Raw genomic sequence first — 10,541 nt, 5'->3', positions numbered from 1 at the left:
ACCAACACACATAAATATCCTTATTCCTTCTGATTCCTATTTGAGGTTTACTGTAGTGTCAGACTGCCCATCAAGATTGTAAACTCTGTGAAAGCGGGACCATGTTGACTAATTCTATTCTACTCTCTCAAATATTTAATTCAATGTTCTGCATATACAGTACTCAGTAATCAGTTACATAGTGCTCAGTAACAGTACTGATATATTGATTGATTGTTTACTGTGAAATTATTTCAACATTTTAGAATTACTGGGTTCTGGTATTATGTGTCTTCATTCAGTCTGGGGATTTCATTTTAGTCATGATATGCAGGTAATGTTAAGAAGTCATGTGAGTTTTCTGTGCTAGGTCTAGGCCTTCTGGCAGCATTGAAAGTTAGACACTATTTTAGAGCCAGCACCTTATAGCCTTCCAAGAATCAAACCTTAATGCCACATTCTTGTCACATTAAACTTTACAGTTTTCATAAGGAGTTAAGGACTAAAGAGAAGCAGTATGACTGAATGGAAAGAGCATAGGCCTGGGAGTCATGGTCTGTGGGTTCTAATCCTGGTTCTATCATTTGCCTAATGTATGATCCTGATCAAGACACTTGATACCTCTGGACCTCAGTTTTTACATCTCTCAAATGGGGATTAAATAATTGTTCTCCATCTTATTTAGACAGTGCAACCTCTGTGGGATGAGGGATTGTATCTGACCTAAATATATTGCATCTACTCCAGTGCTTAATAAAATGTTCAGTACAAAGTAACCATTTAACAAATGCCAAGATTATTAAGGACATGTTGATATTTTTGTGTTCTGTTTTTCTATTTTTTACTATCCAGTGCATCTTTGAAGTTTATGCTGCTTAGATGTAAAATTCTGAGGCAGGATCCGGCTAAGTACTGATCATGAAAATTTTCATCTGTGGGTATCCATAACAAATTGACTGTGAAAGACTGATGAGCACTTGGGGAAAAACAATAAAAGATAGATTGTTCATACTCTTTCTGATGAGCTATGAGGTGAATAGTAATTACAAGTGTACACATTTTTAGTCAAGCAGTCATCTGTCAGCCAGTCAAGTACGGACTGAATGCTGAAAAGCTGCATCAAGTGCTTATGGTTAAAAGTGGCACCTTTTCATCTGGAAAGATTACTAACAGGCACTGTGGCTATCTGAGTGAATTGATGATCCCTTATGGAGGAGAAAGAGACTTCCCCAGTGAATTTAGCTCCCATGTAGGATTTGCTAATGTCATCTGCATCAACACCTGCCAGTCAAATAAGGTCTCTGTCCATTCACACAATGAGGTACTGAAACCCAGCCAGCATAGAAACAATGCTAGTCATGTCACAAACAGCATGGCTTAGTGGAAATAGTACTGGTTTGGGAGTCAGAGGACATGTGTTCTAATCCCACCTCCACCACTTGTCTGCCATGTGGCCTTGGACAAGTGACTTCACTTTTCTGTGCCTCAGTTACCTCATCTGTAGAATGGGGATGAAAACTATGAGCCCCACATGGACATTGTGATTACCCTATATCTACCCCAGAGCTTAGAACAGTGTTTGGCACATAGTAAGCATTTAACAAATACCATAATTATTATTATTATTACCTGGTGGGGATTTTAGAGAATGAACAACAGCAGGATACCCATTCAATTCAATGAAATACGATTGAATGAATGAATGAATACCCAAACAGCTACTCAGTGTGAGGCAACTGCTGAAGACAGCTTATCCTGACATACAGAAATTAGAAATTGAATGGTTGCCTTAAATCAATCAGTAAATGGTATTAAGTACTTATTTTGTGAATAGCACTCTATTATGCACTTTGGTGAGTACAGTACAATAGAGTTGGAAGAAACAATTCCTGCCCACAGTGAGCTTACAGTTGAGAAATGGAGACAGGCATTAAAATCAATTTCAGTAAGTTGTGATGAGTATCAAAATGCACAAAAGCTAGAGACCCAAGTGCATATGTTATGCAGAGGGGAGGGCAAATAGAGTGGGGAAATGAAAGGTTAGTCAAGGAATGCCTCTTGGAGGAAATGTGATTTTAGTAGGGGGAATGGTGGTCTGTTGGATATGAAGGAAAAAAGTCCAGCCCAGAAGGAGGATATGGGCAAGGGGTTAGTGGTGAGATAGACAAGATCAAGGTACAGTGGGTAGGTTGCAACTAGAGGAATGAAATACGTGGGCTGGATTTAGTAGAACAAGTCACTTCTCTTCTCTGTGCCTCAGATTCATCATCAAAAAATGGGCATTCGATACCTGTTCTCCCTCCTAATTTTTAGACTTTGAGCTCCATGTATTCCTTGTATTTATACCAGCACTTAGTAGAGTGCTTTGCACAGAGTAAGTGCTTAATAGATACTATAATTTTATTATTATAAGATCAGTGAGCTGAGGTAGGAGGTGAACAGAGGTTAAAATTTTAGAGTATCCCACATTGTAGCGTACCTAGGTTGTAAAGCCCATAGGCAACAGAAATTGTATCTGATCTTATATATTTGTATGAAGGCCAGTGCTAAGTGCTGAACAACTGCTTAATAAACATTATACTAACTACATGCAACAGTATAGCATGGACAATCTTTAGGTGCCCAAGCTGTGGAATGGATAGACAGTTATTTATTGGTCTTCTCATTCCAATAGTATGCTTCCTTCAAACCCAAAGGATAGCTATAGGTCTATTTTCTCATGTGTTTCCCAACGCTTGAAGCTTCAGTGTTCTTTATTTATTCCCTGAACCATTAAGGACTGGACACCTGATAGTCTCCCTGCTCGAAGCCATTTTGATCATATATTGTCAACTCTGGCTCAACTCCTAATTTTACATGATAAATTGCAAACCCTGTTCTTCCCCCTGTTTCCCACAGCTTCTTCTTCTATACTTGTCATGGTTGCAATCCATCAATTCTCGGCAGCCCTTGTGTAGAGTGATCAGCATTAGGGATCGATCAGTCAATCAATTTTATTTATTGAGCCCTTCTGTGTGCAGAGCACTATATTAAGCACTTGGGAGAGTACAGTATAACAGAGTTGGTAAACACATTCCTTGCCCACACTGAGCTCACAGTCTAGAAGGGGAGGCAGACATTAATATAAATAAATAAATTATGGGTATGTACATAAGTGCTGTGGGGATGAGGGAGGGGTGAATAAAGGGAGTAAATCAAGGTGATGCAGACTGGAATGGAAAAAGAGGAAGTCTTAGGTAAAATCCTCTTGGAGGAGATGTGCCTTATATAAATAAGGCTTTAAAGATGGAGAGAGTAATTGTCTGATGACTACAAAGATAGAGGGTATTCCAGGACAGAGGCAGGAAGTGGGTGAGAGGTTGGTAGTGAGCCAGATGATATCCGTACAGTTAGTAAGTTGGCATTAGAGGAGCAAAATGTGTGGCCTGCATTACAATAGGAGAGCAGTGAGATAAGGTAGGAGGCGGCAAGGTGATTTTGAGTTAAAGATGGCTACAAAACCTCAGATTCTGTGAGAGTGGCTTGTGTGGGAATTATGTCCACTGGGGATATCATTTAGGCAGGGCAAAGTAAAAAGAAGGAAAAAGAAACTCAGGCCCCATGAACCAACCCTTTAGAAGCAGGACTGGCCAGCCAGATCTCAGATGTTCTTACACCGTCTGGAATGCAGTCGTGCAAGTAGTCATAGAATGGTGGCAGCAACTTTTGGGATCTTCCTAAGCCGTCATTTCCCTCATCCTCTCTCCATTCTGCACCACCTATGCACTTAGGTTGGTATCCATTAAGCACTCTGATATTTATGACACCCCACTCTGACACCACTTGTGTACATTTCCTTACACTCTTTCACTTCCCCAATATGGAATTTATTTTGATTAATTCATTCAGTTGTGTTGGTTGAGTTCTTACTGTGTGCCGAGCACTGTATTAAGCGCTTCCATTGTACTGAGCACTTGTCTCCCCCATAGTCTATAAACTCCTTGTTGCCTGGGATCATTATCTACCAAGTCTACTGTGTTGTATTCCCCCAAGTGCTTAGTACAGGGTTCTGCACACAGTAAGTGCTCAGTAAATACCATTGATGGATCAACTGGGGGTAAACTCTGGTGCTCCTAAGGTTATTTTTTAACCTCAGCATAAAAAAGTCAACAGCACCAGGGGATTTTTCTGGTGTCTGATATTTTACAAGTATCTAACCTGGGTTAGCTTATATAGGGAAGTGGCTGAAGTGTCCCTCCACAACCACACACCTTTTGAACCACCACTGATAGCTGAAGAACCTGGTGCGAATACTACATTTGTGAGCAACAGGATGTATTAACATCCCTGAAAGCTTCTGGGATTAGGTGTTCCTGCTGATTTCCGCCTTCCTCTTTTTCTGAGTCTTTCAATTTGAGGCCATCTTCCTTAACATGCTGCATATGCAATCGCATTGCAGGTGGAATGCTCATTAGCTTTACTTACTTGCATTCCTATTCTCTTGTGAAGAGGCTTCTGTTCCATCCACAACTTTCCTTCTTGCCATCATATTTTCTCTTCTTTCAGTGAGCAAAAGGGTTTCTAAAGTGACCGGACTGTTCCTTTGCATTTTCTCATCTGTATTCCCTTTTTCTTGCCCTCCTGCAGTATGTGATTTGCTAGAGAAGCGGTTTGGTCTAGTGGAAAGAGCACAGACCTGGGAGTCAGAGAATCTGGGTTCTAATCCTGGCTATGCCAATTTACCTGGTGTGGGACTTTGGGCAAGTCAGTTAACATCTCTGTACCTCAGTTCTATCATTTGCAAAGTGGGGATTTGATGTCTGTTCTCTCTCCTATTTAGACTGTGAGGTTCATGTGGGACTTGATTATCTAGTACCTATCCAGAGATTAATGCAGTGCTTGGCACATAGTAAGCACTTAACAAATAATACATTTATCGAGTGCATACTATGTGTAGAGAACTAAGTGCTTGGGAGAGTACAGTATAACAATAAACACATTCACAGCCCACAGGCTAGTCCTCTAGTTCTAGTTCAATTTTGTAATAGCCGGTTCTCCTACAAGCTGAGAGGTCTAAATTCTCACAGTAAGAATTGTTCACACTGTAGGGCTCACCTGTTCTGATGCCCCATGCATGTGCAAAAAATTTCTCTTCAGTAATGTATCATGCTAAATTACACAAAACTCACCTTGTTAGAAAAACATTCTCTAATTCCCTAATTAAAGTCTAGGGAAAATGTGTACTGACAACATGTATTACAACAGAACTGAGTGCATTTCAGTCCTCTCTTCTTCAGCTTATCTGCAAGGACATTTTCATTTAAATATGTATTAAAACTATATCTTGTGATCTTCTCTGAGTGCATTATAGGGTTTTCACACTGTTGTCAGCATTCATTTTTGATAATGATCAGTTATCCAACCCCACATAGTGGTATTCTTGCTAATGACTGAGACATCGGGAATTAATCTGGGTATGTCCAGGAGGGCATACGGGCTTTGATTCAGAATGTTCCTGTTTAGCATTCTGTACATCCACTGCATCTGCCTTTTCTCAGCCTTTTGACATTTTGTGCTCATCATGTGCTGTTGGTACACTTGAGCTAATTGCACTAGGCATGTTCCATACTTATTCATGTTGAATCTGCAGGATTTACTGACATAGAATTCCCATATTATGACACTTGTGATTTTATTTTTTCCTCAATTGTATACATTGGAACCTGCAAAACTGCTTGTAGGAAATAGTAGAACTTTGTGATTTCCTCCTCTATCATGTGTTGACTGACTCTATACTTGGAAGAGTTTAACAATTCTCCGTTTACTGATCCACAGTACAAGTGTCAATAAGCATGGAGAAAGAATGGTATGGCCCTCAAAAGGGCTTTTCACTTAACAATGTATCCAACACCTCTGGCTTAATCTGCTGTTCAATACACCCTGACAATATCTTCTTTCTGCATTTTCAGTGATGTATGTTTCCTCGACCTGCTTTTTTTTTGTTTTTTTTGTGGTATTTGTTAAGTGCTTACTATGTTTCAGACACAGTACCAAACAGTGGGATAAATACAAGATAATCAGACTGGATGCAGTCCATGTCTCACATGGGGCTCGCAGTCTTAGACCCCACTACAAATTGGGTAATTTAAGCACTGAGAAGTTAGGTGTTTTGCCCAAGATCACAAAGAAACAAGTGGCAGAGCCAGGATTAGAATCTCAGTCCTTCTGATTTCCGGGGAGGCCCATGCTCTATTCACTAGGCCACATTTCATATATATATATATATATATATATATATATATATGTAAATAGATAACTTACATGGCTATATATGTATGTGTATAATAATAATAAGATGATAATTCTGGTATTTGTTGAGCACTTACTATGTTCCAAACACTGTTCTGAGCTCTGAGGTAGATACAGGGTAATCAGGTTGTCCCATATGGGGCTCACACTTTTAATCCCCATTTTACAGATGAGGTAACTGAGGCACAGAGAAGTTAAATGGCTTGTCTAAGGTCACATAGCAGATAAGCAGCGGAGCCAGGATTAGAACCCATGTCCTCTAACTCCCAAGCGTGTGCTCTTTCCACTGAGCCACATTGTATATAAACATACACACACATATATATATATATATATATATATATATATATATATATATAATGTCAACATTTTACTTCCCTGCTTCTCAGAGTTGCATCAATTTGCCCAGTGATATTTATATTTGTCCTGTAAAATGTATTTTATACTGCCTTTCTTCTATTAATATTATTACTAATAAAATACCTTAATTTCTGACAATGCAAAAATCACTGTATTAAGTACTTGGGAAGGTTCCAAAGATATTGAATATTCCCTCCCTGCCTACAGGATTCTCCCAATCTATAATGAAAGAGGGCTTGAGATCGGGGAGGAGTGTGGCAAACACACCAGTAAAGAGTTAAAAGGTTGAAAACCTATGAAAATTTTTTAAAGCAGCAGTAATTGCAAACAAAGCAGTAGATTACTGATAGAATAAACATTTCTTGGGCTCCTCACTGCTCCAGTTAAGACTGTCTTTGGTTTGCATAGTCCCAACCTTCCTAACAGTCAATAAGTTGTCCCAGTTTCAACATCAGCATGGAGAGTGGAAAGAGCTCAGGTCTGTGAAGTCAGAGGATCTGTGTTCTAATTCCAGCTCAGCCACTTGTCTGCTCTGTGACCTTGGGCAAATCACTTAACTACTCTGTGGCTCAGTTTCCTCATCTGTAAAATGGGAATTCAAAACCTGTTCTCCCTCCCAAACACAATAAGTGCTCAATAAATACAACTTAGTGAGACCCACTTAGACTCTGAGCCCCAAGTGGGACAAGATTGTATAACTTGATCAATTTGTATCTATCCTCATGTTCAGAACAGTGCTTGACACATAAAAGATCTTAACATGCACCATAATAATAACACTAAGAGATAATCAGGTTTGATACAGTCCCTGTTCCACATGGAGCTCACAGAGAGCGAACAGGTATTTAATCCAAAATTTACAGATGAGAAAACTGAGATACAAAGAAGTTAAGTGATGTGCCCAAATTTCCAAAGCAGGCAAATGGCAGTCATAATTAAAACCCAGTTCCTCTGATTCTCAGAACAACATCCTAAGTGTTGTTCTGAGATGATCAGTGGCCTTGGGTGAACCTTGTGAATCCAAAAGCAATTGTTTTTCTTCTGTGCAGCCTGTCTGCCTCTGGAAAAGGAAGGGTAAAAGTTCTGGCCAAGACTGACTCCCAGCTGAAATCTTTTATGTGTCCTCCCTGACTGATGACTGAGTGTAAGGAATAGATAAGCTTTCAGTTATAGTGGATGCAGGGCACCAAAATTGTGAAGTGTAGGTTTAATAATAATAATAATAATAATGTTGGTATTTGTTAAGCGCTTACTATGTGCCGAGCACTGTTCTAAGCGCTGGGATAGACAGAGGGGAATCAGCTTGTCCCACGTGGGGCTCACAGTCTTAATCCCCATTTTACAGATGAGGGAACTGAGGCACAGAGAAGTTAAGTGACTTGCCCACAGTCACACAGCTGACAAGTGGCAGAGCTGGGATTCGAACTCATGAGCCCTGACTCCAAAGCCCATGCTCTTTCCACTGAGCCACGCTGCTTCTCTAGCCAAGGCTAGAAAGAAGGCTTCTTTAGCCTTCAGTTGAATAGTCATAGGGCATTGTAGAGTGCAGGGTGCTCAATAAAATACCAAATACCATAATCATTATTATGCATAATAAGCCAAAGTTCCCTTCAGTGAACTGAACACTTCAGTACACTCCCACTGAAGGGAACTTTGGCTTATTATACATAATAATGATTATGTTATTTGTTGAGCACTTACTATGTGTGAGGCATTTTACTAAGTGCTGGAGTGGATATAAACGAATCAAGTTGGATACAGTCCTTGTCATAGGGTTCACAACTTTAATCCCCATTTTACAGATGAGGTAATTGAGGCACAGAGAAGTGAAGTGACTTGCTCAAGTCCACACAGCAGACAGGTGGCAGAGCTGAGATTAGAAATCATGACTCCCAGGCTCATGCTGTATCCATTATGCCTTGCTGCTACCTGATATATATATACATACATTATATTTTTTATATATATACATATATATATATATAGGAAATTCATGATGGATCAAACCCCCACTAGGCAGTTTCTTATAGAAAGAACCTTTGATCTAAAGAAGCAGTGTGGCCAAGTGGAAAGAGCCCGGGCTTGGGAGTCATAGGTCATGGGTTCGAATCGTGCTTCTGCCACTTGTCAGCTGTGTGACTGTGGGCAAGTCACTTCATTTCTCAGTGCTCCAGTTACCTCATCTGTAAATGGGAATTAACTGTGAGCCTCACATGGGACAACCTGATTACCCTGTATCTACCCCAGCTCTTAGAACAGTGCACTGCACATAGTAAACACTTAACAAATACCAACATTATTATTATTAGAGAAGCAGCGTGGCTCAGTGGAAAGAGCCCGGGCTTGGAGTCAGGGGTCATGGGTTCGAATCCTGACTTTGCCACTTGTCAGCTGTGTGACTGTGGGCAAGTCACTTAACTTCTCTGTGCCTCAGTTACCTCATCTGTAAAATGGGGATGAAGACTGTGAGCCCTACGTGGGACAATCTGATTACCCTATATCTCTCCCAGCACTTAGAACAGTGCTCTGCACATAGTAAGGGCTTAACAAATACCAACATTATTATTATTATTATAAAATAGTTCATCTCCGCAGAGCATTAAAGTCTACAGGAAGTAAGATTGATCAAGGTCAGTGGAATTCATATTTTGATTGGTATGACAAAAATTATAAAAGATTCCAGGAATTTCAAATGAGAAGTCTTAAGGACTCTCAGGAGATGTTAAATCCCAAGTTTTATCCTAAACACAAACTTATTGAGGATCTAATAGCTTATCTCCTTTGTTTCCCATGACCCTTTCAGTTCCCTTTCTCTCTCTTCTCACTGAAACAAAGGAAGAAATGAGGAAAGGAGGAAATGGAGACCATGGAGGACCTTTTGGATATTTCAGGACAACCCTTGACTAATCTTCCACCTTGCCCTTATCAAACTACTGACCCAAAAACAGAGAAACGGATGGCATTTTCACCAGTACCTGGTCATACTAGAAGCATATATATACTAGGGGGTATAGTTCAATCCCCTCATAGGCAGATGCCAGATGAAGAATTGGTCACTGTTCATGCTTCATAGACTCGTGGTGACCTTCATAATCTTGTTAAAGAATTCCCCAATAAGAGATGACCCTTAGAAATTTAAAGAGGAAATGATGACTATTATCAGTTATTATTCCCTCTTAGTATCATACCTGGAGAGTTTCCAGTACTCTATCAGTCTCAGATATGGGAGGGAGAGTCAAGCAGAGGCATACCCATTCCATTCTTAGCTTGGGCATTGGTTGGAGAGTGGAAAGTAATCTGCCACAAGTCAAAACTCACCTGTACTGGGCAGCAGCGGCAAGGGAGAGAGTCGAGGGCAGAGACTCCAGTTTATTGTGCAGATTAAGGCAGTGGTAAGCCACTTCTATATTTTTACCAAGAAAACCCTATGGAAACACTACCAGATGAAGGTGGAGTATTGTGGAAGTGATGCATCAGTGGAGTTGCTTTGGGTCGTAAATGACTCCACAACATAAGACAAGACATCAATTATAGCCCCACTTGCAAGTACATAAATCAATTAATAAGGGCCATGCTGTTTCTGAGGTACAGAGATATCTATACTTGCAGGTCCTATGGCCAGAGGATGACCCCAGAAAGTTAGAAAATAGACCAGTTCAGACAGAGGCTTGTTGATGCAGTTGATGTTTCATGTCCCAGAAAAAAAATAATGAGGGACAAATTGATAACTGCAAACAAAACAGAGGGGAATCTCCTGCAGCCTACATGGATTGCCTAAAGGCAGTATTTGAAAGACACTCAGGCATTGGTGATCCAACCGAACAAGCAAAGGAAGCTATAGCTGCGGCTTTCATATAGGGACTCCTTCCCAAAGTAGAGGACCAACTTTAGGTTATTTGTGAAGACTGGCAGAC

The 10,541-nt window shown here is 40.2% G+C and overlaps 1 non-coding gene across 1 annotated transcript; it reads left to right on the top strand.

Moving 5' to 3' along the window:
• The first annotated feature begins 9,797 nt into the window (after positions 1 to 9,797).
• Positions 9,798 to 9,935, top strand: LOC114811957. Its single transcript, XR_003759652.1, has one exon. It is a non-coding gene; the product is annotated as a small nucleolar RNA SNORA7 (small nucleolar RNA).
• The last annotated feature ends 606 nt before the right edge of the window (positions 9,936 to 10,541 follow it).

Source organism: Ornithorhynchus anatinus, chromosome 4, assembly GCF_004115215.2.
Source record: "Ornithorhynchus anatinus isolate Pmale09 chromosome 4, mOrnAna1.pri.v4, whole genome shotgun sequence".
Lineage (NCBI taxonomy): Eukaryota > Metazoa > Chordata > Mammalia > Monotremata > Ornithorhynchidae > Ornithorhynchus > Ornithorhynchus anatinus.
Note: the sequence above shows the minus strand (reverse complement) of the source record. Positions and strands in the feature narration are given on the sequence as shown.